Source organism: Euprymna scolopes, chromosome 34 (genome assembly GCF_053919585.1).
Source record: "Euprymna scolopes isolate OS-2025 chromosome 34, ASM5391958v1, whole genome shotgun sequence".
Taxonomy (NCBI): Eukaryota; Metazoa; Mollusca; class Cephalopoda; order Sepiida; family Sepiolidae; genus Euprymna; species Euprymna scolopes.
The window spans coordinates 1126248-1151933 of record NC_136515.1 but is presented as its reverse complement, the minus strand read 5'-3'; the positions used below and the strand labels follow the sequence as shown (position 1 = coordinate 1151933).

The 25686-nt window shown below is 36.1% G+C and overlaps 1 protein-coding gene across 1 annotated transcript in view; it reads left to right on the top strand.

The window, feature by feature from the left end:
- LOC145259070 (polyadenylate-binding protein-interacting protein 1-like) overlaps window positions 1-25686 on the top strand; it is a 74429-nt gene that overhangs the window by 13561 nt on the left and 35182 nt on the right. The gene's annotated exons all lie outside the window — the stretch shown is intronic.

Below are 25686 nucleotides of genomic sequence, written 5' to 3'. Positions count from 1 at the left end.
CCAATCTTTCATAAAAAACACCCGTCTATAATTTCCCCCATTTTTTATGTGCCTAAATCAAAACGTAGATTCCATGAACAAAGCTTCTTTCCCAGAAGTGCACACCTGTGGAACTCTTTCGTTTGTCTGTTTCCCACCTGACTTCAACTTGGATGTCTTCAAGTCCAACATAAACAAATTCCTAATGAACTGCCCCCTTAAGACACTTTATCAAATCTCCAATACTAACGATTACTACGATACTATCCAATTGATTACTGTACACGCAATAATCCTTATCCCTGAGTGGCTTCCGGGCCTTGATAAGTGATGACCTCCATGTAAAAAAAAAAAAAAAAAAAAATTAAATGGCCGAAGAACTTTAACTGCCTGGCGTAGACAGTATTGCGTCATGAGATGATACTATGCAAGCGATAAACGAAAAACGTTCATTTCAATTGGCTGATTTACAATCTTTAAATGCATAAAAATTAGCTAGGATTTTTATAGCCAGTTTTAAATGACTTTCTGTCCGACTGTTTTAGCTGCACCAAATTCCAATTTCAGAGGGTCATGAAGTAATTCATTCTTTCTTGTTTTCTATTTTTGTGCAACTATTAATGAAAGATTAAAATGGCCAACTTGATTATGAAGAAATGAAAATGCATTCTGGTCAATTTAATTTCGTAAGTAAATTGTTTTTTTTTTTTTTTTTAATAGGAATTTAAAAATTTACTATAATTTTTTTTTATGCTTTGGCATTTTTTTTTTTCTTTTTACATTTCAATAACTGTTTTATTAATAGTATAGGCTAATAGTAATCGGGCATTATTTAGACGTAGTCCATCAGTTATATCTGTCTACAGCCTCGGACAACGTATCTCTCTATATAGAACCTAAGAGCATCGGAAAGACATCCACCACTCTTGAAAATTTGAGTGTGGGAAAATAAATATTTCAATGTCTCCAAAAAATGAACGTTTACATGGCCTGTCATCAGCACCCTTCTGTACGGCAGCAAAGCATGGACAACATACAGCCACCAAGAACGGAAACTGAACACACTTCACATGCACAGTCTGCGGAGAATTCTTGGAATTTCTTGAAAAGACAAAATTGCAAATGTGATGTTGACCCTACCAGATGAGAGCCCAACAACATCTGGAAACTCTTGAAATTTCTTGGAAGGACAAAGTTACAAATAATGCTGTGCCCGCAAGAACTGGTATTCACTACATGTTCACTCTACTTCGCCAAAGACTCCTACGCTGGATATCTCAAGACCTTCTCTACAGTGAACTCACAACTGGCAAAAGAAAAATTGGTTGTCCTTACCTCCGCTTGGTCGACATGTGCAAACGCGGCATGAAAGCATGTGATATTGACCCTATCAGTTGGGAGCCAAAGCTAAAGTCTGCAACATCTGGAAACTAATGGTATCCGAAGGCTTAACCACTGGGGAAAGGTCCATCACAGAATGGGGGGGGGGCAAAAACTAATCAGGAAGGCCACTCGTCAAAATTCAAGAGACCATTAACCCGATGCATCGACCTTCACCTGCGATGTCTGCAACTGATAATGTAGATTTAAGATAAGCTTATTCAGCCACAGAAGACTGTGTGCGACCACCTCTACAGACGCAAGCCCATTGTCTTTTAGACTGACAGATGCCAACAAGTGTAGGGTGTCTCGTGTGACAACCGTCTTTTTAAAAAGAACATCTAAACACCGAAATATAAACAAAGACACAATAGTTATTGATAAAGCTTTAGAAAGAAATATAGGATACATGGATAGTTTTTCAGGAATTTCCCATGTGTGGAACCCATTACTATGGGAGTGCTTCTTTGAAGGCTACAACATTGGCATCTTCAAAAATACTTGCTATAGACTATTGCAATATTTTTTGTCTTGCTGAGTTATTCCTTCCTTTCCACCACAGGAAGATGTGACACAAGGCCAGAAGATGGGAGAGTAAAATTAGTGCCCCTAAAGAAGTAGCATGCTGGCATAACAAAAATTGCCTGGGAAGTCCCGTTGGCATTCCTTGGGCAGAAAGCAATGAACTCAGCCTAGAAGACGGATGGCAAAGTCTGGCAGGGTGGACCTTCTAGATACTACCCAGACAGTATATCTCTGTCTGACAGATAATGGGCCACATAAATGGTACCACCCAAATCACTATGAATAATTTTCCCCCACTTTCTATTGGTGCATAAACCTAAAGATAAATTCCATGAACGAAGCTCCTTTCCCAGAACTGCTCACCTGTGGAACTCTGGTCTGCTTTCTAGCTGACTACAATATTGTCGTCTTCAAGTCCAATGTAAACAAGTTCTTATTGAACCGTCCTCGTAAATCTAATGATACAAAATTTCCGCCATAAACGATTACTACACTATGGTCCCAATGACTACCATACACATTACCTCTTATCCTCAAGTGGCCTACAGACCTTGATATGTTGTTACCCCTTTGTAAAAAAAAAAAAAGGGGGGGTGCACCTGTTGGGTTGATTGTTGAGAATGAATCTTTGACTAGTAGTTCTACCCAAGTCTCCAAGCAACCAAAGCAGTGAAGTGGCCACCCTTAATTAATAAAAGTAATGATGGTATTGCCACAAAGATTTGAACGATTACACTGTCACACATTCTTGGCATTCTGGCAAAGATCACAGTGTAGTATCTGTTCTGATGCTACACGTCACCTTTTCTGTCCTCAGTGGAGGAGAAATCCTCCATGACTGAAACGGGTTTTTATTTTTGTTCCTATCCAGAGTGTCCCTTTTTGGGAGCTGAATTTCTCCCACATTGAAAAAAAACCAACAGTGTGTCTAACTCTGCCCTCGTGGGGAGGCAAGTAAATAAGTACATTTATAACCACAGGTGATGAGAACGAACCAATCTGATGCCAGAATTGTTTTATAAAATAAACCAAATTTCTTTGAATTCTTCATTGCTTTTGATCTTGGCACAAGAAAACCAATTGATTCTGCTGATTCTGACTGGATTAATTCTTTACTTGAAAAAGCTTTGGCTGGATTGATGCTGCCATTTTTTTTTCTTTTCTTTTCTTGGGACAACTACAATTTTCTAATTTTCAAGAATGGTTTTTCACTGAAAGGCATTGGAATCATCAGTGATCATCTTTAGTTTATTTCATTGATTATTTTCAATCCTCTCATAATATTCATCTTTCAACATAGAATCATTCCATTTCATTAAATCTTATTCACAAGTCACTTACAAATAGTATCAAAGAAATAAAGCTTTAAAACTAAAAGAAACGTTAACCCACCATAACTCGTAAATTAATAACATATTAAAACTTATCAATTCTCATTTCAAAAGTTCAGAAACATAATTCATATGAATTGCATTGAGTAATTTTTCTCATCTTGGGTTTTACTTTCACAATGTTTCGGTGAATGTAATTTCCCATCAAGTGTATCTTGTCAAACTCTGGACTCTTTCTAACTCAGAAATCTTCATGAAATTTTAAACAGAGCCCTTTATTTAATCCTGTTGGTGGTGGGAGGTTAGCATGCTCTCGATCATTCAGCCATGTCTTAAATTTTAATTTTTGTGAAATGTGTTTTAGACGAGGATAATTTGTATTATTTTGGGTTACTGTGACTCCTGTTCTTGACTTGAGTTTAACTTTCACATTTTAATCCTTATAACCTCCAACCTTCAAGTGTATTTTGTTGAAATCTGCACAGAATTTCAGCCAGAACCTTTAATCCATTCGGTAGCATACTTTCACTTCGTCAGTTATAACTAGGTAGAAATCCTAAGTTTTTTTTACATAGGAATCACCATTTATTAAGGCCCAGAGGCCACTCAAAGATGAGGGCTAAAGAGTGTACAGTAGTCAATTAGACAATATAGTAATCGTTAGTAATGGAAATTCAATAAATTTGTTAACTCAAGCACTTCTTTACATTGGACTTGAATACAACCATATTGTAGTCAGCTGGAAAGCAGGCAAACGGAAGACAGTTCCACAGGCGTGCAGTTCTAAGAAAGAAGTTTTGTTCATGGAATCTGCATTTAAGTTTATGCATGGATAAAGAGTGGGGGAAATTATTGATAGTGTTTTCAGCTAGACGGGTGTTTTTCGTGAAAGTTTGGCGAGGGAGAGACCATAGATTGGAGCTCAGACGAGCAAGTGATTTGCAATTGTATTTTTGAGTATCGTACGCATTAATGATTAGACCTACAACCACCTAAAAGAGTGTAACTTACAGCTGAATTTTACCAAGTGCTTTGCTCACTAAACTGGACAATTTGATAAGATATACCTTGAAGAAGGTCTGGGTTTACAATAACTGAAATGTTGCGAAAATGACAATCAAGGTAGGAACAATAGTCCGAATAATCCAAATATGTAGGACTTGTAGGTATCTGTTTGCTTTCCCACGAAAACAAAATGTGAAGGTCGTTTTCATAGGGGGGGACCAGCTCCCCCAAAAGGGGCACACTGGAAGTAGGCAAAAATAAAAATTGCCTTAGTATAGAAGGGTTTCCCTCTTCATTGACTAAGAACGAATTAACTTGAGTGTAGCATCAGAACAGATACTACACTCTAATCCTGGCCTGTGCTAGGTAAGTAATATGTAGAACTTGTATCCTTTGGATATATTGGACTACTGTTCTCATCTCAACGTTTCAGTCGATGTAACTTTTGATCTTCAGATGCGTCTTGTCGAACTTCAGAAATCTTTACGCCTGATGTAACAAATAAATTACTGCATATAATTCTGTTATTTCGTTTCATCATACTACTGTTATCATGAGTGTTATTTTCACAACATTTTGGTTTGTAACTTCTGACCTTCTTCAGGTGTATCGTGGCCCTGTCGGTGGGGCATTAGAATACGCCGACTGCTCCCCTGCAGAGGGTAAAAGTCCCTCAATGGGGGTCCTGGATATGACCTTAAACCAGGAATCTCAAACTCAATTTAGCTGAGGGCCGCTGGAGGCTGAGGCTGGGTGAGGCTGGGCCGCATCAGGGTTTCCACAAGAAAAAACTAAAATTCTAATCTTCTCAAATGTCTTTATTTTTATTTTTTAACACAAAATAAGATGAAAAAAAATCAATAAACAAATGAATAAGAAAATAAATAAGAAATGAATAAAATCAATCAATCAATCAATCAATCATTCAATCAATCAATCATTCAATCAATCAATCAATCAATCATTCAATCAATCAATCATTCAATCAATCAATCATTCAATCAATCATTCAATCAATCAATCAATCAATCAATCAATCATTCATTCAGTCAATCAGTAATGAATAAATAAATAAAATAAAAATTAGGATTGAAACGTCTGTATTAACAGTTCTTTAACCTTCTTCTGAACATGAATTGCCCTGAACATGAGTGGAACATTTGAGAACATGTACTTACCTTCTGAACGTGGCTTCTCTTGCCTACATCTTGCTGCTAGAGACCTGGCAGCGTTTCCTCTCGCAGAGCTGAGCCACATTTGGCTTGAGGGAGGAGGCAGTTGAGACCCTTAGTATGGCTTGAAGATGATCATCAGTAAGTCTGGACCTGTACTTGGACTTATTGAAGTTCAAGGTGGAAAAGAGCTTTTCGCACAAGTATGTGCTCCCAAAAAGGCACATGGTCCACTTGAACATTCGGGAAAGCTCAGGGAAGCTGGGAGTCAATTCTCTCAAAAATTGCCCAAGCATGTCTACTTTCCTATTCATCTCCCTGAACTTCGTTTTCAGTTCAGAGTTGCACTGCAGGTCAATGAGCTCCATTTGAAGCACAGGTGGGGCATCTTGCACATCAAAGGAGAAGGGGTCCGCAAACATTTGAAATGTGGCTTTGTGCGTCTTGAAGTCTGCAAATCTGTGATCAAATTCCTCCTGAAGCTTCAAAATGGCATCAACATACTTCTGGCCACTGAATGGTGTGCCTGCATCTACAAGTGCGTTGCATGTTGGGAAATGGCACAGGTTTTTCTGAGAGAGCTGGGCTTTCCATAACATAAGCTTTGTGGAGAATGCTCTAATGTTGTAATATGCAGCACTGACAAGTTTCCCCTGGCCTTGTAACTTCTTGTTCAGTGCATTAAGCTCATGTGTGATATCAACAAGAAAAGCCAAGTCCATGAGCCATTTGGGATCACTTAGCACAGGAACAGCCACCCCATCTTTCTCCATGAAGGCTTTCACTTCTTCCCTCAGCTCGAAAAATCTCAATACTTTTCCCCTGCTGAGCCAACGTACCTCGGTGAAGTAAAGCACATCCCCATATTCTGACTCCATTTCCTCTAAAAAAGCATGGAACCTTTGGTGCTTTAAGCCCTTGGATCTGATTTGGTTGATGCATTTCACAACCACAGACATCACATTGTCAAACTTGAGGCATTTGCTGCAAAGGGCCTGCTGATGGATAATGCAGTGCAGAGCAATGGCCTCCTCCACACCCTCCTCTTCCAGTTTTTTTTTTTTTAACAAGTGCCACCAGTCCATTTTTCCTCCCTGTCATTCCAACAAACCTCTTCCATGGCAAACCGGCATTCTCAATGGCATCGCACAGCTGGTGAAATATCTCCTGAGCAGTGGTCTGGTTGTGCATTGGAAGTACTGTGAGCAACTCCTCCATCACTTCAAAATTGTCATCCACACCACGGACATAGATTGCGAGCTGGGCAGTATCAGTGATGTCTGTGGTCTCATCAAGAGCGACTGAGTATGCACTGAAACATTTGGCTTTCTCACATAGTTGATCATAAATGTCACTTGACAGGTCAGAAATGCGCTCTGCCACAGTGTTGGTAGAAAGGCTTATGTTGCTAAACTGACCTTTCTTTTCTGGACAGACAATACTTGCAGCCTGTAGTATGCACTTTTTGACAAATTCACCTTCTGTGAATGGCTTTCCCGCCTTAGCAATCATCTCACTAATCACGTAGCTTGCTTCGATTGATGCATTATTCTCTTTGGTAGCTTTCTTGAAGAAATCTGGTTGCCTCAGTAGACATGCTTTAAGATTGGCAACCCGGTTGGCTCTCTCATCTCCCTGGTATTTTGCATACTCCTCAGCATGTCGAGTTGTGTAATGACGTTTCAAATTATATTCCTTGTGCACCGCAACTTTCTCAGTGCAAATAAGACAAGTCGGAGTGCCCCTGTGCTCAATAAAGAAATATTGCATTTCCCACTTTTCCTGAAATTGTCTGTGCTCATCACCAACCTTTCTCTTCACTGCAGGCTTTGAAAAAGACATGTTTGGGGCTGTAATATATATGATCCCACTTGATGTCGCTGTTGCACTGAAGTTTCAATCAAGTGTTTAGCCAACGCACAAAAAACGTTTTTTTTTTTTTTTTTTTTGTGTATGTAAGATATTCAAGTATTTTTTTTTTAACTGAAGAAAGGTGGAAAAAAAATGTGGTTTATTTTACTCACGTCTACGGTTCTCTTTGAAAGCGTTTGCAGTTCTCTTTGAAAGCGTTTGGATGTAAATTTGACAGTTACTTGTAATTTTCCAGGAAAACTCCAAAATGTGTTTCTTTTCCTTTCTTCAAGCCTGGTTAAAATTGGTTGTTAGTTCCTTGAGGTTGTAAGTTCTTTAAGTCTGATCGGGGTCAGAGAAAGAGAGAGAGAGAGGGGGAGAGAGAGTTAGTAGTAAATAGCAGGAGAGAGGAAGTTCAACTTGAAAAGAATTATATTTGTATGTTGAAATTGTCTATATGTCTATCAAATGTATATATAGTGTATAAATTTGAAGAAAGGGGGTGCAAAAAGTCTGCAAAGCATTTGTCATTTTTCTAAAGATGAACTTGAGAAAGAAAAATTATATTTATCTATTTCAACATATAAAAAAAAAAATTAAAACGTATATACCCTAATTTTAATCTTAGCGACATCAATTACTTTATGATAGCAAAAACTATTCTGGGCAAAAACTGGCCGGACAGTCGGTAGACAACTAACTTCAAAGGGATTAACCCCTATTGCCACCACTGAGCCCATCCCTTCCTTGTTTTATTTCAGATTGGGGAAGGTAAAACTTTTGAAACTAAAAACAAAATCAAAAAACTCAAAAACAAAATAAATTTAGTTTTAACATAACCAGAAATGGATTCTTATTTTTCATTCTTTTTGTTTTTTTAGAAATTTAAAATATATTCTAAAAAACGAATTAAATATTGGCAATAGCCATCTTTTATGCTAATACGAATATGAACAAGAATAAGTGACCATTTTATATTGAAATAAAAGTTCAATTATTCTTGTTTCAGTTTAATTGGAATTTACATACATCAATTACACTTGGTCTATTAGTGACGGTCGGTACAACAAAACACGTGGTTTATTTGATCACATTTTATTTTCGCACCATTCAATATTTTTAATTTATAAAATAAATTTAAATCTAAATTAGACATATAGCTAAGGTATGAGTCTGAATCGTACTTGGGAATTGTTAATCGGAATCGTTAATCAATATTTTCCTGGAATCGTTATCGGAATCGGAAAAAAATTAGGAATCGTCCCATCACTATTAATGACATTATGCTGCAACCTTAGACTGGGATTATGTTGTCCTGCTGGACAAAACAAAAACAAAACTTTTTTTGGAAGTGTTGTGAACGCCGCGATCTGGGACGAATGTCCGCGTGTGCCTAAACGAGGCAGTCAGCCATTCATGCAGACAGCCAGGCACGGAAGAAAATGCTCCATGGCAACGCTGCTGTAACTTTCTGCTTGCGTCAAGCCCGGTCGACGTCCCACCCTCGAGAGCCATATACTCCACCGTGATTGGTAGGTTCGTTGAGCTCTGCACAAAACACTGTAAAGTGCCATTCATATCAAACTCGCGGGCCGCACTAACATTAAACTTTCAAAATAAGGCGGGGGCCACAAATTATTGACCCGCGGGCCGCAAGTTTGAGACCCCTGCCTTAAACTATATCCAGTGGTGAGGCCCAGCTTGTGGGCTTTGGGGAGTGTGGAGCCACCCTTTAATTACCATTGCTCCCAGGTCCACTCTGACCCAGAGTGGTAGTACCTGTTTGGGTCCCAACTATGGGTTAAATAGAAACCGACGTGAAAACAACAAATATACTCAATTAAAAATAATTTTCTTCAAAATCTTTGGATTCTGCATTAAATAACCCGAAAAGGGTTGATATGCCATAAAACAAAAACAACCAACCAACCAAATCAGGTGTATCGTGTTGAACTTGCGTATTTAGACGGAATTTCAAACAGAACTCTTCATTTATTCCACAGAAGTAGCATATTCTCGTTCTGTCAGCCATGATTGGATAGCAGTCCTAATTAATTTGCAATTGTATTTTTTGGTTGCCCACCGAGAATTAAACCTTTTAACCTTCAAGAGAATATCACTTTCTGACTTTAACAGAAACATTTTTTAGTTCGACAAGATGCGTCTGAAGGTTGGAGATTACATCGAATGAAACATTGTTAAAGTTTAACTTAAACTGACACTCGATAAGAACAATAGTCCGAAGCATCCAAATAATACAAATAACCAATCCTCATCTCAAAAATCGAATGTAATTAGTTCTAAATAGCAATCTCTGGCGTGGGAGTTAAAGGTCAAATCCTTAATGCAGACAATACTAATGCAATTGTCTTTTATCTGCACATGGCTGATGGAATGAAAGCATGTATTAAATGAAGAGTTCCATCAGAAATTCTGTGCATATTTCCAAGTTTTACACCTGAAGAAGGTTGGAGGTTACATCAACCAAAAAAATGTGAGAGTAACATTCAAAATGAGTTGTAGACCGAAGAATCCAAATACAGATTATTAATTATCTAAATAAAAAAAAAAATCTTGCTGCATTCAGCCACTCTTAGTCGTAGATGACGAAACACGTGTCAGTGGATAATTATATTTTAAAAACAATATATATGGCGCTCCCCATATGGGGGTACCAAATTGGTTAAATGGAAAATTATTCCCAACTCATATTTAGGTAAAAATGCACTTTCGTAAATAATTGAATTCCTTCAGAACATATCGCAATAACATATATATATATATATATATATATATATGAACAAATGATTAATAAAACATGTTAAAAGACATCTTGAAAAAGAGTTAAAAACATATTTAATTTAAAAAAATTTTTTTTGGATTTTTACCCTTCACCGGACTGTCCATTCATGTGAAATCTTTTTATCATTTTTCTTTTGCCTCCTGTTCCCCTTACCTCACCCTTTCTTTTTTTTAACCAAGTAAGATCTGTGACTTACTTGTAGTTTCATTAAATACTTTCATATGCAAAATCCGATCCTGCATTTTGCCAATTCCTGCCCTCTGATGAGAAGGAGAGTATTTCTTCGAAACTCTGCGGATTAAGGACTATCCACTTGTCTTGTTTCCTTTTTTTAAAATTAAATATGTTTTTAACTCTTTTTCAAGATGTCTTTTAACATGTTTTATTAATCATTTGTTCATATTATAAGCTCTATTTCCTTTTTGGTTTTATTGAGCTTTTACATCTGTTTGAGATTACTTTACTTGTAAATATTAACTGTTTAATATTTATAATATATTTTAAGTTTACCATTTTGATTACCTTGGTAAACTTATTGTAATTTTTATTATATATATATATATATATATATATATATATTACAATTTAATACATAATTTAAATCACACATATTTGACAAGTACAGAATGTCTTTGGATAAACATGGCCCATCTGTGTATGCTCCTAATTATGAACCAAACATGATAAAATTTCCGATTTCTTTAAAATAACAATTAAAAATGAGTGTTCAATCTATCGGGTAAGAGGGTAAGATATCACAAATAAACTGGTCTATTACCTCTTATTTTTAAGCAAAAAATATAAAAATTTTCAACCTGATCAGTATTGAACATTTAAAAAAAAAAAAAAAAATCTTTCATGTCCTAACTAGTAAGTAAATCTTTTTTTCTTTTTTTTTAATGCATTAAAATGATCTTTTTGTAGTAGAAATTTTTAATTATCTTATCCGGAAAAAAAAAAAAATGATTTCAATTTCAGTGAAAGTCAACAATTTGACGGTTTCACCAACATTATTTGCTGATAATGATATCAGTCAACAGCAGCAACTGTTTACAAAGCTAACAGCTTTTACAAAAAAAAAAATTTTTTTAATGAATGCGGTTAGTAACTCTTTTATAAAACAGTGGCTCCTTTTTCTGAAAGGTTTTCTTATACTTTTTTAGGGGAGGGGGGTGTTTGGCAATTACACATAGTGTGAAATTATATCTGCAAAAAACGAATTACAAAATAAAATATTTTACATTTTAGAGTGGAGAATCACATTCCGATGTTAATTTAATATAAAAAAGATCAAACGTTTTCTCGATTTTGCAATGAGAAATTTTGAAGTGATGGCATTTTTGCATCAATTTCATTTTTTTTTTTTTCTGTTGAATATAAATGAGTGGTGAATGTATTTTAAAATTTTTTCGCTTTATAAAGTTTTTTCTTAATGCTTGTCTCAATTATCAAATTAGCGACCACTTGGCAAGAAAAAAATACTGATAGAAAACCCCTGTTTTACTAAGTAACAGTGACGATAACATTTTGTAATTTTTAAGCAAATATTTAAAAATAGTTTCTAATATGAATCCAGATTGACTTAAAAACCCAGGAGTGTCAACTCTGCACAGAACTGTTAATGTTTCTTTGTGTTTCAGTTGCAGATGGCATCGTTTGAGAATGCAAATTTTGTTGGAACATTGGCATTTCTGGCTTGAATTTTTTTTCTTTTTTGAAATCCAAATTGTTTCCATTCTGAAACTTTTATGAAAAGAGGTTTGACTATATCTACGTAGTGAGTGAATTTTTATATTTTTTTTTATTTTTATTTATTTTTTTATTATGAACAAAGTCCACTAGTTTAATAATATAGTAATGAGTGAAACTTTGTGCATGTCATTTTAGATTTGGAGATCATTTTATTTTAACTACTATGATGACCTCTTGTAATAACGATATATTCGGTGTTACGTTCTGATCCCCCATCTGGCATCAATTGAAATGAATGGCTCTCGTCTTGGAGAGGCCTCATGTTTTGACAAGCCAGGTACGTCCAAGGATGGAGTACTAGCAGTGTCAGAATTTTGGTGGAATTTTTTACACCCCCCAACAAAAAACTGCGAATAAAATATAAAAAAACTCGTAATTTCTGTTTTTAAAAGTGGGTTGTTTATTTTCTTTATGGAATATACTTCCAAAATAAACTATTAAAGTTGTTTAAAACATAATAAAAATATTATTTCTTATTTGTTAAAAGACCGTGTAGACAAAATATCCGAGTATTCAATCACCGCGAGCGGATATTTTGTCAACACGGTTTTTGAACAAATAAGAAATAATATTTTTATTATGTTTAAAACAACTTTAATAGTTTATTTTGGAAGTATATTCCATAAAGAAAATAAACAAACCACTTTAAAAACAGAAATTACGAGTTTTTTTTAATATTTTATTCGCAGTTTTGTCTTAGGGGTATCAAATTTGCAATGGCGATTTTTTTTTTTTTTTTTTTTTTTTTTTTTTTTTTTTTTTTTTACCCCCCCCCCCCCCAAAGATTCTGACACTGCTAATGGAGTACTGTTGCCACATCTAGGCAGGAGCTGCTAGAAAGGACTTGTCTTGCCTTGATAGTTCAAAATAGATTTCGTAGCCTCATAGATGTCCTATTCTTTTCCTTGCAACCTCTGTCTCGCAGAAGAGATGTTGAGTTTGTCTCTACTTTATCATTTTCATGGCAAGTGCTCGACTGAGCTTCAATCTATGGGTTCCCCCTTACCAAACCTTCACAAACACTCGTCTAGCTGAAAACACTATCGATAATTCCTCTTTATCTGTGCCTAAACCTAAACGTAGATTCCATGAACAAAGCTTCTTTCTTAAAAGTGCACGCCTGTGGAACTGTCTTCCGTTTTCATGCTTTTCAGCTGACAACAATCTGATTGTCTTCAAGTCCAACGTAAACCAGTTCTTGATGAGCCAGTCCACTTAAGTTAACAAATTTATCGAATTTCCATTCCTAATGATTACTATATTGTCAAATTGACTACACTCTTAACCCTTATCGAGTGGTCTCTGATGCCTATGTAAAAAAAAACCCCAAAACCTTAGAAACATGGAAACATGCTGTCTCAACTTAAGCAACATTTGAAAATATAAGATTATGTATTAATATGACAATGTGTTATGCTTGCATCATAATCGTTTAATTGTTATGAACTTCCATCTCTAATAAATAATTTTACTAAGAATTCTTCATAAGTTTGGTTTAGATTATAGCTGATGGCACTCAAGTTTATTATATATATATATATATATATATATATATATATATTTGAGAAATTTTTGAAAACTTTGAAGTGTCGAATATAATGATAAAATAATTGTTTATTGCTTTTTTTTTTTTTTTTTTTTTTTTTTTTTTTTTTTTTTTTGTGAGTCCTATATTTCGCTAATACATAGCCTCATCAGGGTCAAAAGTCCGGTTCGTGAATTTCTTTTTCTTTATTTTGGTGTTATGGCGAAGAGACGAGAATTTACGTGTTAGTCCGGTGGTTTCAAGTGTGTAGTGCTCCAGTTTTGAGCTGGACTTAAAGTAAAAGATGGTCACACTTTTTGAAGACACTTATTTTTAAAGTAAAATTTAATTGAGAATTTTTTGAAAACTTTGAAGTGTCGAATATAATGATAAAATCATTAATTTTTTTTTTTTTTCATTAGTTTTTGTTTCGCTTTCAATTAAAGCTGATGCACCCAAATCATATAGATATATATTTTTTTGGAAATCGCAGCTTTATAATATAAAAATCGATAGAACATTAACTTTATAATAACATATACGAAATCTGCAAGAATTAAAATATATTTAAGCGTACTTTACGATCCAGGCGTCCCTGCTAGCTTAGATAAATACTTTTGTAGTTAATATATTACATGAATTAGTTCGCTGTGGAATTTCCACAGGTCCTACTTGTAAAAATTATTTTTGGAGAGTGATCAGAAATCTGGACACCTCTTTTTCAGTGATGTCATATTGAAACGAAAATATATAGTTTCATAGAGATGTTTTAAAAGGCATGTGACTTGAAATTCTGATGCAGGTTCTGCCATACAGATTTGGAAAGTTTTGGTCATCTGATATAAAGTTGCAAAGTTCTAGGGGACGGCTACTATACGGCGAGACATGATGGAGTATGTAAGTACCTTCACTGGACCATCTGTAAAAAATTAAACATCCAGTGTAGCAGCAAGTCCTGGGAACATCAACCTGAAAGAACAGTTGGAAATGACTTATATACCGTACATTACGACCATGTAATCCCTACAGCCACCTACCTTGAAAATGCTGCTGTGAAACCTGACATAGTTATATGGAATAAGTCAGAGAGAGTTGCAACCTTGATTGAAGTGAGTGTTCCTAATGATGGCGGTCTTAACAGAGCTGAAAGAGAGAAACAGACCAAATACCAAGGTCTCATGTATGATATGAAAAGAAACTGGAACCTAAAGGGGATATCGATCATACCAGTTATCATAGGTGCCACAGGACTTATGAAGAAGAACCTGAAGTCCTACCTAAATAATATTCCTGGTGAACCAAGCGCAAAAGAGATTCAGACAATTGCACTGAAGGGAACAGCGAGGATACTAAAAAGAGCTCTCGGTTGGTTTAAAAAAAAAAGCTGGGCAATGTTGGCAGCTGGTTTGGCTACCCCATACCCAGCATTACAATCTTCAAAGGAAGAAAAAAAAAACAAAACTGAATAACAATAGGACATATCTTGGAGCCATGTGAGTCAGAAGAGCTGATATAGAATGACGCGAACAAGTATTATATCGGGTCTGAATTTTTTGAGATCCTGATTGATTATTCATATTTGAATTCTTCTGACTATTGTTCTCATGGCTGACAGAACAAGAGCATGCAACCCCTGTGTATTAAATACAGGGTTCCATTAAAAATTCTGTGAAGATTACTGAAAACAGATAGATTCCAGAGTTTGACAAAATACACTTGAAGACGTTCCAAGGTTACATTTATTAAAATAGCACTCGAGAAGTTTTTGTGTAGCCGTTCCCTTAAATAAGCAAATTCTTCACAACCTTAAATCATTAACGATTACTACCGCCATGCATTCATTGACTCTTATCCTCAGTGAGCTTCAGACCTTGATAAATGGTGACTCCCTTGCAAAAAAGAAAAAAGCCTAAATCTAAATATAGATATCATGAACACAGCTTCTTTCCTAGGACTGCCCACCTGTGGAACACAGTTCCATTGGCCTGCTTCCTGGTTGGATACAACATGGTGGCCTTTTTTGTCTAATGTAAGCAAGTTCTTCTTGAACCGTCCTCTTAAATCATCAAATTCTACCCAACTTAGACCATAAACGATTACTACACTGCCACTTTGCATTCGTTAACCTTTATTATCGAGTGGCCTTTGGGCCTTAAGTGGTGACTTCCTTGTAAAAAAAAAAAAAAAATAAATAAATAAATAAATAATTTGTTCAAAAGATCCAAATAATATGAATAAGTATTATAGAAACAAGTAAATAGTAAGTTTGAAGGTGAACCATGCAACAAGAATGCACGGGAATAGAGGCTACTGTCTCATTGTGAGTAATAAAAACAAAATATTCACAATTTAAGCAATGGGAAGTCGTACATTTTAGAAAACATTTTTATGAATTTAAATGAGGAATTTGAAAACCTGAAACATTTTTATTTGCTTTTTTTTGTTGAAGTCCGAATTTTTGCCAATAATCTGGCTTTATCAAGATGTCAGTCCAACTAAGTTATCATTTCACATTTTCAGGTTTTCAAATTTTCTCATTTAAATTCATCGAAAATTGTTTTCTAAAATGCGTGACTTCCCATTGCTTAAATGTCGTGCTTAAACCAAGCAACTACACACGGATTTAAACAGTACAGAGACAAGACGTATTTTCTCTTCGGGAGGCTTCGACCTCTTATAACAGCATTATGGAAAAAAAAAAAAAAAAAACTTAATCGGATTGACATCTTCTTGATTTAAGCCAGGTTATTGACGAAAATTCGGACTTTAACAACAACAAAAAGTAAATAAAAATAATTTCAGGTTTTTAAATTTTCTAATTTAAATTCACAATTTAATTTTATACAAAATCGTCCTTTTATGTGTTAAAGGAATAACTTTGTCGCTAACAGGTACAAATCGTCTTATTGCTCTTACAACTAAATGAAATCTAAAATTTTCTATCACCTAACCCTCTTGATTAGGTATGTCAACTAGTTTTCAAGTTTTTGTAAAATGTTTGTTTTTATGCTTATGAAGTATATATGTAATCTGGCTTGGCTGCTGCCTGCGAGCTGACAGTTGGTCCGTATATCTTGGTGCTATGCCTTATCAACGATGTTTGTGGATAGTTTCTTTCCTGCTGTGTTTTCAGAAACTTTGCTAGGATGACACACTTTAATGAAATTTTGAAGAGAGAAAAAATATAAGATAATTCTCCTCCCCCCCTTTTTAAAATTTTTTTTTATTTTTATTTTTTTTTATAAAGTTTACATGTATATCCTGGTCAAGGGAAATCATGTTAAATATTTGCAGGGAAGTGTCGAAACCTGCCTACATGCAGCGTACCTGGTATTCTCAAATGGTCACCCATCTGGTACTGACCAGGCTCAACATTGCTTAACTTCAGTTATCTAATAGTTAAGATTTCATAAAATATCGGATATATCTGAATTAACATAAGGCGCTTCTAGTTTCTTTTTGCATAAACTTAACTATAGCCCACATTGCCTCCCTTTGTGCCTAACAGCTGTGTTAAAAAACATCTATGTAAAACAAATACTGTCAGTATTTGGTGTACATTAAATCTTGATATCCAAGAAAGAAATCGGTATTATCTGGATTCTTCGAACTACTGTTTACATTTTTATCATTGGAATCTTTTGAGGTAAGTAATTCGTTTATTTATCAACTAGCCTCGTTGCCCGGGTGTTTGTAGGTGTGTGTTGACAAAAAAAAAAAAAAAAAAAAAAAAAAATAGTAGGCAGGCAGGCTCGAACCCGTTACACGAAGGCGTAAAAGAAAGTGGAGGTGTGTAAGGGTGTTGGTTGGGCCAAAAAAAAAAAAGTGATGATAGGTAGGCAGACTCTAACCCTTACCATGAAGGAGGAAAAGAATGTGAAAAATAAAATGTGATGCGTTAGCTACTGTGCCCATCGTCAAACCGGAAGTGATGTAGGTCCAAATTAAGGCTAGACAACCGAAAAGAAGCGATGACTTCCGAAAATATCGGTGAAAAAAAGCGACCCCCTCCCTGTTGAAGGTGAAGGAATTGATGTTTTTGGCTAATTTTTCGATATTTGTCGGCATTTCGGCTAATTTTTCGGTATTTGTCGGTAACATTTATTTGTTGCATATTTGTTTTTCATCTCTTTCTTCTGTTTCAGTAACAAATACCTGAATCTTGTTCTTTTTTTTGGGGGGGGTGATATGTTTAATTGTAGATATTTTTTTTAATTCAAACTTCTCAATGTTGTCTCTTTCTTTATATATTTTATCAGAGATTGCTAAACTTATTCTGTGATTTTCGTTTATATTTTTACCTTTTGGACAAAAGTGACAAAATTTTATAAAACATTTGAGGAGAAGCTGATGACCAGTGTCAAGCTGAGTGCTAGTGAAATTGAGAAACACTTGTCAAGAGCATTTTAAATCTTTTAAAAATCAATTGTGAACTCTTTTAGCAAATAGGTGCAAAAAGTTTTCCTATGGAAGGAGGGGGAATAACCAAGTGAACTCTAAAATATTTACTTTGTTTACCATAATTGACCAATAAAAAAAACATGAAAAATTTGACTCAAAGTCAATGCTAAATCTGGGAATAGATTTATTACCTGCAATTCTATGGCTCTCAGTCTTATGTTGTAAATGAACACCATTTTTTTTTTTTCTTCCCTCCATGAAAAAAAAAAAAAATTAAAAGAATCACTTTTGAAGTTTTTTGAATTGAGATATTCCAAAAAGTTCCAATTTCTGATAATTCCTCCAACACTAGTATTAACCCATAAATTGTTGACGTGTGATAAAACAAATCAAGCCTTACACATAATTATTCCTTGCTCGCTCCCCAGGGAGGTAAATGAAGACAACTTTGGGGGAGGGGGGCATTTGAGAACAGTCGGCTCACAGAGCAAAGGAGACAGGTTTTTCTCCCCTCTTTGCCATTTCTCATTTCAAACTTCCTGTTTATAATGTTGTATCCTAATTGTAAAACTTTAAACTTCTAATGGAATTTTGACTTTCTTGATTTTAACCTCGTGTGTAAAATTCCGATTTTTAACCATATTTTAACAGACCACATCTAAGTATGCAAATATTTAATCTGCTTTTTGCCCCCAACCAACAAAGGAGGTATTAAACCTACTAATTCATTCCCGTTCATTTCTTTGCACTTTTCTCAACCTCGTTTTGGATGTTTTGGAAATTTTGCACAAATATTAGTCATGCTTAAAGTAAATTTTTGCGCGACGGATATTGCGGAATAACTTTTGTTGCACCCCTAGGGAGCATTATAGGGTAAAATTGCCCCTAAATCATTTCATTTGCCCATTCATTTGTTCTCCATCACACCTTGGATTTTTTGAAATTTCGCACAAACATTAGTCATGGTAAAAGTAAATTCTTCCCTCGTGGAGTGGGACCTCGCTTGCTCGGCTTTTACACATGTAAATGGAATGCGTTAATATCAGCATAAAACAATTTGTTGATTATGAAATGAAGAATGTAGAAGTTGATGTCTCTCTTGTAATTTCTATCACATGATATCCGACATAGTCATGTTGACACACTGTTTCTTGTTAGATTACTGAAGTTAAGCAATGTTGAGATTGGTCAGTACCAAATGGGTGACCATTTGGTACTGATGAGATAGTGTATGCTGAAGGATATTGACATCTTCTCTACAAGAAACTGCAAAAACTGAATGTCGTTATCTGTCCTGACAGGGATATATATATATATATATATATATATACCTGACTGGAAACCATTTGCAAATTTTATATTTCCATGAAACTTCTTCCTTTATAGGAAGCTGGTTCAGACTGAATGGGATGAGTGCCACTGCTAGAATCACTGTAACAGTATTTGCCTCAAAAAGAAATATTTGATAAACCAATTTGAAGTAATTACAAGCAAATACTCTTTAATGAAGATGTGGAATCACCTAGATACAGTGTTTTGATAAAAATTCTAGTGTTATTTAGATTCTTTGGACTACTGTTCTCATCTTGAGTGTCACTTTCACAACGTTTTGGTTGCTGTAACCTCCAACCTTAAGGTGTATCTTGTCGAACTCAAGAATGTTTCTGTTGAATAGTGCAATGGGGAAAGAGGTGGCTGGTTAATTTTAATGCATCTAAAACCAAGGTTCTATCTTTACATCAACGTTCTGATCTCTCGTCTTGGGGAGGCTCCATGTTTTGACAAGCTTCTGGGTTTAACTTTTACTCCTGATCTGAAATGGAACTCGTACATCAAATCCGTTGCCAAAGCTGCTGGAAAAATGGTGCATTTGTTCTACCGCTCCAGTAGATATATCACTGCTGATGCAATTGTCTACCTGTATAAGAGCCAAGTACGTTCAAGGATGCTAGAAGCAGCTTATCCTACCTTGACAGAGTTCAGAATAGACTTCGTAACGTAGTGAAGGATGCTCTTTTCTCTTCCCTGCAACCTCTTTCCCTCAGAAGAAACGTTGCGAGCCTGTCTCTGTTATCATTATTTTCATGGCAAGTCCTTGTCTGACCTCCAATCTATGGTCCTCCCTCACCAAACTTACACAAAAAATACTTGTCTAATTGAAACCATGTTTTTGAATTTTTGAGATGAGGATTGGTTTACTGTTCTCATCTTGAGTGTGATTTTTACGTTTTGGTCGATATAACCTTCGACCTTCTTAAGGTGTACCTTGTCAAACTCTGGAATGTTTCCGTTGGATTGTAGGTCAAACACCACACTATTCTGCAGTTAAATATTTCTGCGAGACACATTTTAAGTGCGTGTTTAATGAGGTCAAATCCACACTAAATTTTACTGCGGGATAGTTCTTTTGAGTTACTTTTTTTTTTTTTTTTTTTAACCCAACTTTGTTTGGTTTTGTTTCCCCAACATGTTTATTAGGGGAGTGTCCAAATGAAAGCAATTGTCTGATATGACAGTGAAAAACCGACATTGACTAAAAGTCTATTTCGCTTTTATATGAAAAAGCAGAATCAACACAAAGAGGGGCCGAAATAGCAAGAATTGTGTAAAACTCTATGTAAATAAATCTATCCGCGACGCACGTTCGCAATTCGTACATATTATGATCTACACAGTATATAAGAAGTTCTCAGCGATAGTACCCCCCCTCCATCCCTCCCGGGAGAACTCCAGCGAAAAAAGCCTTTCTTGGACATACAAAATCTCTCGCGCGCGTTTTGCCTTTTATATATATAGATGGAATGTCATAACAGTATTAATAAAATTTAGATACTCCTGGACTTATAAATAGATTAAGGATATGATTTTCAAGGAGGCGCTTGCAAGAACGTGCCACGTGTACATTGCCTCCTCTGTTATTCCGCCGCATCATTACACAGTTTCAACTTGGTAGTAAAATCTTTAGGTACTCGGAACTTAATGCATGGAGTATTGTTGAGATATCTGGTCTGGTGCATCTACCACTAGCCTCTCCCTCTTAGATAAAGTCCAAAAAATAGTTGTCAATTTAATCGGTCTCACTTTATCAACTAAGCTCCAGCCCCTGTCCCATCATCGCAATGTTGCATCACTGTGCCTGTTTTACAAATATTTTAATAGAATGTTCTGATGAACTCGTTTCACTTGTATCTCCTTGACGTACATATCCCTGACAAACCCACTTAGCAACAAGATCTCACCCCTTCACTGTTGATGTCCCTAAATGCCAGAAAGCTTTCTATTCTAATAGTTTCTTCCCTCGAACAGCTAGACTTTGGAATTCCTTTCCTGCTGCCTGCTTCCCTGGCTGTACTGATATGCAGAAGTTTAAATGTAACATAAACAAATATCTTAATATTTCCTAGACATGGCGACAAATAGTAGCACCTTACATCCAAGTGGCGATATGCTTTGTAAGGAGTGAACATGAAGGGGGGGGGAAAATGACTTTTAAAGAAACATGACCAGAGATGAGTTTGGCAATTAAGTTTGTAAAAACCTGCAAATGAGGTGACGTTTATACGGAGATATTTTGTCAGACAAACTTCTGTGAATCATTGGTGTTGTGATAATGGTTAATCTTCTATTTATCAATGTTACATGCATAAGCTAAACTTGTTGGATCTTTCTCTACCGCTGCGAAACGTGTCCGATGAGAGTTGCGGATGTCAAAGGGTTAGAAGTATTCAATCTATTCTGTATCGTATTTTATTGGAATTCTTTGAGATGAGTAATTTGTATATTTATGTATATTTATTAGCGTTCTGTTATTCTCATCTTCGTAGTTGGTATTTCACCACATTTCGGCCAACTGTTCCTCTAGCCTTCTTCGGATGGTTAACCTTTGAGGCCCATGACTGTGGATAAAGGTATTGAGTCTATGGTTCCAGGTGAACATTGTCTGAAGATAGTGATTTCAATCCTACCAAAAGCAGGCCATAGGATTAGTTAGCCAAAACGTGAGACAACAATTATGGAAGGCAGTAATTACTGAGGATACAGTTAAGACTCAGCGTTTCTATCTCGTCACAGTTAACCACCTGAAGAAGGCCAGAGAAATAGTTGGCCGAAACATGGTAAAGCAACAACTATGAAAATGAGGATAACAGTTCACTAATAAATGAATATACTATTCTGTCTCTGCTTAATTCTGGTACTATTTTGTCTCCTAATACCCAAATCGAGATGTGATAACGAATCCTCCCCTTTCAACAAAAAAGATCCTTTGCTTCACAACCCAGGAGAGTTCATCCACAAGGCAATAGTATTAGATTGTGACTGTATAAAAGGGATTTGAAAGCATATTTTTTGTTGAGGAGAAAGTCAGGGTATGTTTTACAATCCAGAGATTTGAAAAAGTGGTAAAAAAAGATTCAAACATAACAAATGTTATCGAAGGCAGGTTAAGTTACTCTTCTACCTAACTGGAAAAGTTTTTGATTTTACTTGCTAAAATGTTTGTTCCGTTCGAAAAACATAATGTTAAGTGAGAACAAGAAAAATGGTTGCGAATTAACACCTAAATATTTCGATAATGACTTAAAAATACAAATTAAACAAAATACTGTTAGAAATCTACCCAATATATTACTGTGATATATTAGGTGGATTTCTAACAGTATTTTTAAAAAATTTTATGTTTACATCATAAAAATAAAACCATCATGCTTCAATACCATCTAGGAAAAGAGTGGTAAAATTTTACACAGGTTATAGCAGCCGAGCACTTGTCCAAATGTACTTTGTATTATTCGTGTATTCTTCACTTGGACGGTCCAGAGATTCTGATTGAGAAAGCATTCTTTTGGTTCACTTGTGTAACATGTTTTTGACTTCTAATCGGGGTAAATATTTAAATGCTGCCCACATCAGCAATATGTGGTACAAAGCCGGAAAGTGGGAACCCCGCAGGCTCCCCTAAAGAAGGGGCACTCCTGCAATTTTAAAAATTGCCTTAAAAACCCCGTCGGCATTCCCCGGTCGGGGCGCCTCAGGCAGCAAGCAATAAACTTGCCCCACCTGGTGGCAAGGCCTGGGAGGATGGACCTCCTAGGTATTACCCAGGCGGCGTACCTCAGTCCAACAGGTGCTGGGCCGGTTCCTGGCCCTTCACCTGTTGGGCTGAGTGTCAAGTGACGAATCCTTGACGTGTACTACCCTGTCTCCCTGCAGCCGAAGCCGCTAGGAGACCATCCCCATCAGACTTCTAATGGGGGTATGAGACGAATGGATTCGCCAATCATTTTTATAACCAACGGCTGTGCTAAACCACAAATGAAAACGTCCGAAAATTATAATAAAAATTGTCGAATTTTGGATTCAATCAATTCGCTGTTTACTACGTCACAGACCGCATTTAATTCTTGACTGCCATCTTGGTTACTGATCTGAACTACGCTGCCATCTTTGTTCAACACAATGTCTCAAAACTTAACAACTTGAAATCTGGTGAAATAATTTCTTGTGTGTGCGTAGGCTCTCTTCCTGATCTACATCAATGACCTCCCTAAACACATACTTAAATCATTCGTTGACATCTATGCTGATGACACAACCATCTACGGCAACACATCAAAGGCTGTAAATGACAAAGTTCTCTCTGATTCTCTCTCCTCTGATCTCGAGCGCGTGGTTCAATGGGGGAAGATGTGGCTGGTTACCTTATAATGTATCCAAAACCAAACTCCTATCCTTACATCATCAACGCTCTGATCCCCAACTGGCATCAATTGTGATGGATGGCTCTCGTCTGGGTGAGGCCCCGTGTTTTGACAAGCTTCTGGGTTTGACCTTTACTCCTGATCTGAAATGGAACACGTACATCAAGTCTGTTGCCAAGGTTGCTGGAAAGATGGTGGGATCCTTCTACCGCTCTAGAAGATATCTCACTACTGATGCAATTCTCTATCTATATAAAAGCCAAGTACGTCCAAGGATGGAATACTGTTGCCATATCTGGGCAGGAGCGGCCAAAAACAGCCTATCATGCCTTGACAGAGTACAAAATAGACTTCGTGGCTTAGTGGGGGATGCCCTTTTCTCTACCCTGCAACCTCTCTCCCACAGAAGAGATGTTGCGAGCCTATCCTTGTTTTATCGTTATTTTCATGGCAGGTGCTCGTCTGAACTCCAATCTCTGGTCCCCCCTCGCCAATCTTTCACGAAAAACACCCGTCTAGCTGAATCCACTGTGAAAAATTTCCCCCACTCTATATCTGTGTCTAAATCAAAACGCGGATTCCATGAACAAAGCTTCTTTCTTAGAACTGCACGCCTGTGGAACTCTGTTCCATCTGCCTGCTTCCCTCCGGACTACAACTTGGATGTCTTCAAGTCCAATGTAAACAAATTCCTAATGAACCGCCCCCTTAATTAAACACTTCATCAAATCTCCACACTAACGTAATGTACTTGCAATAACTCTTATCCCTGAGTGGCTTCCGGGCCTTGATAAGTGGTGATCACCGTTAAAAAAAAAAAAAAAAAAAAAAAAGACCTTTTCTTGCTGTAAGAATGAATAATAAAATTGACTAGATTCTTTTTTTTTTTTTTCGTTTAGTAAATCCTTGTATATTAAAAAAAAAAAAAAAAAAAATGCTTTTGGAAGCTACTATGCCTCCAATAAGTTTACAGATTAAATTTAAAAAGATCCTGGGTATGACCTTAAAAATACATCCAGTACTGAGGAGTCGTATGGGGGCTGTGTGAAATATGGAGTTGCCCCTTAGTTACTATTACCCTGGGTGCCTGGCGTTGCCCTGGTGTTTGGAAGTGTGTTGAGCCCAAAAAAAAAAAAAAAAAAGTGGTAGTAGGCAGGCAGGCTCGAACCCGTACTGTGAGGGAGGAAAAGAATGTGAAAAAAGTGACGTCTTTGCTATTGCATCCATCATCAAACTTGAAAGTGACGAAGGTTTAACTTAAGGCTAGTCAATCAAAAAGAGGGAATGACTTTCGAAAAAAGTGATCCTTCTCTGTAGAAACGTGCCCAGTTGAGGGTGAAGTAATTAATTTTTTAGCCAATTTTTTGATGTTTGTCGGTCGAAGGGGTGAGCTTCAAAATGATACCAATCTCGTGAAAATCTGTTGCCTCTGTAGAAAGTTTTTGCAATCCATCCAATCCAATCCAATCCCCAAAAAATATACAAAACCTGTGGCGAGGACAAAAAGGTAAAACAAAAAACATTGGGTGTTCACAAAAGCATGTGTTCGAGACATGTGGCTGACAGACGAGAAGTCACACAAGGCCAGAGGAAAAATATTTAGAAAAAAATCCGTTGTTGTTGGAAATACCAGATGTATAGGTTTTTGTTTTAAAATAAAGTGAGCCAAGTTTTATTTATTTATTTTTTTTTCCTTCCTTCTGTTTCCTTGCGATGGAGTCTGTGTTGGGTCTATTAAAATGTAACTCGGTTTAAAAAAAAGAAAAAGTAAACATTGCAATACATAAGTATATTAAAGAGAAATGCGATTTTCATGTGTCTTTACCTGTATAAGCACCAAAAAACCTATTGCTGAAAGTAGGCATTGGGTTTTGATGAATTACCTCCCTTTGATTTTTTACATATGCGTATTGGCAGCATTATGGTCGTGCTAACAAAGGGGAAGAATTATCGATGCAAAAACCTATTAAAAACGAACAATTAGCGTGTGTCGGCAAGTTAAAGCTAAAATTAGATAATCGTTTTTTTTTTTTTTTTTTTGTCATTCGTCAACATCAAAAGCTCATTACACAAACGCAAGCAATGCTAATTACTGCAACTAATGAATAGTTAGATAATTTGCAAAAAAAAAAAAGTGTTAATCATAGAAATGAAGAATCTACCAGTGGAAAGAAACAAGGATTTACTGATCATACAAGACAAGTCTAAAAGAATACCAAGCCGTAATTGGCATCGGACATTTAAATGACGACGCAGACAAGAC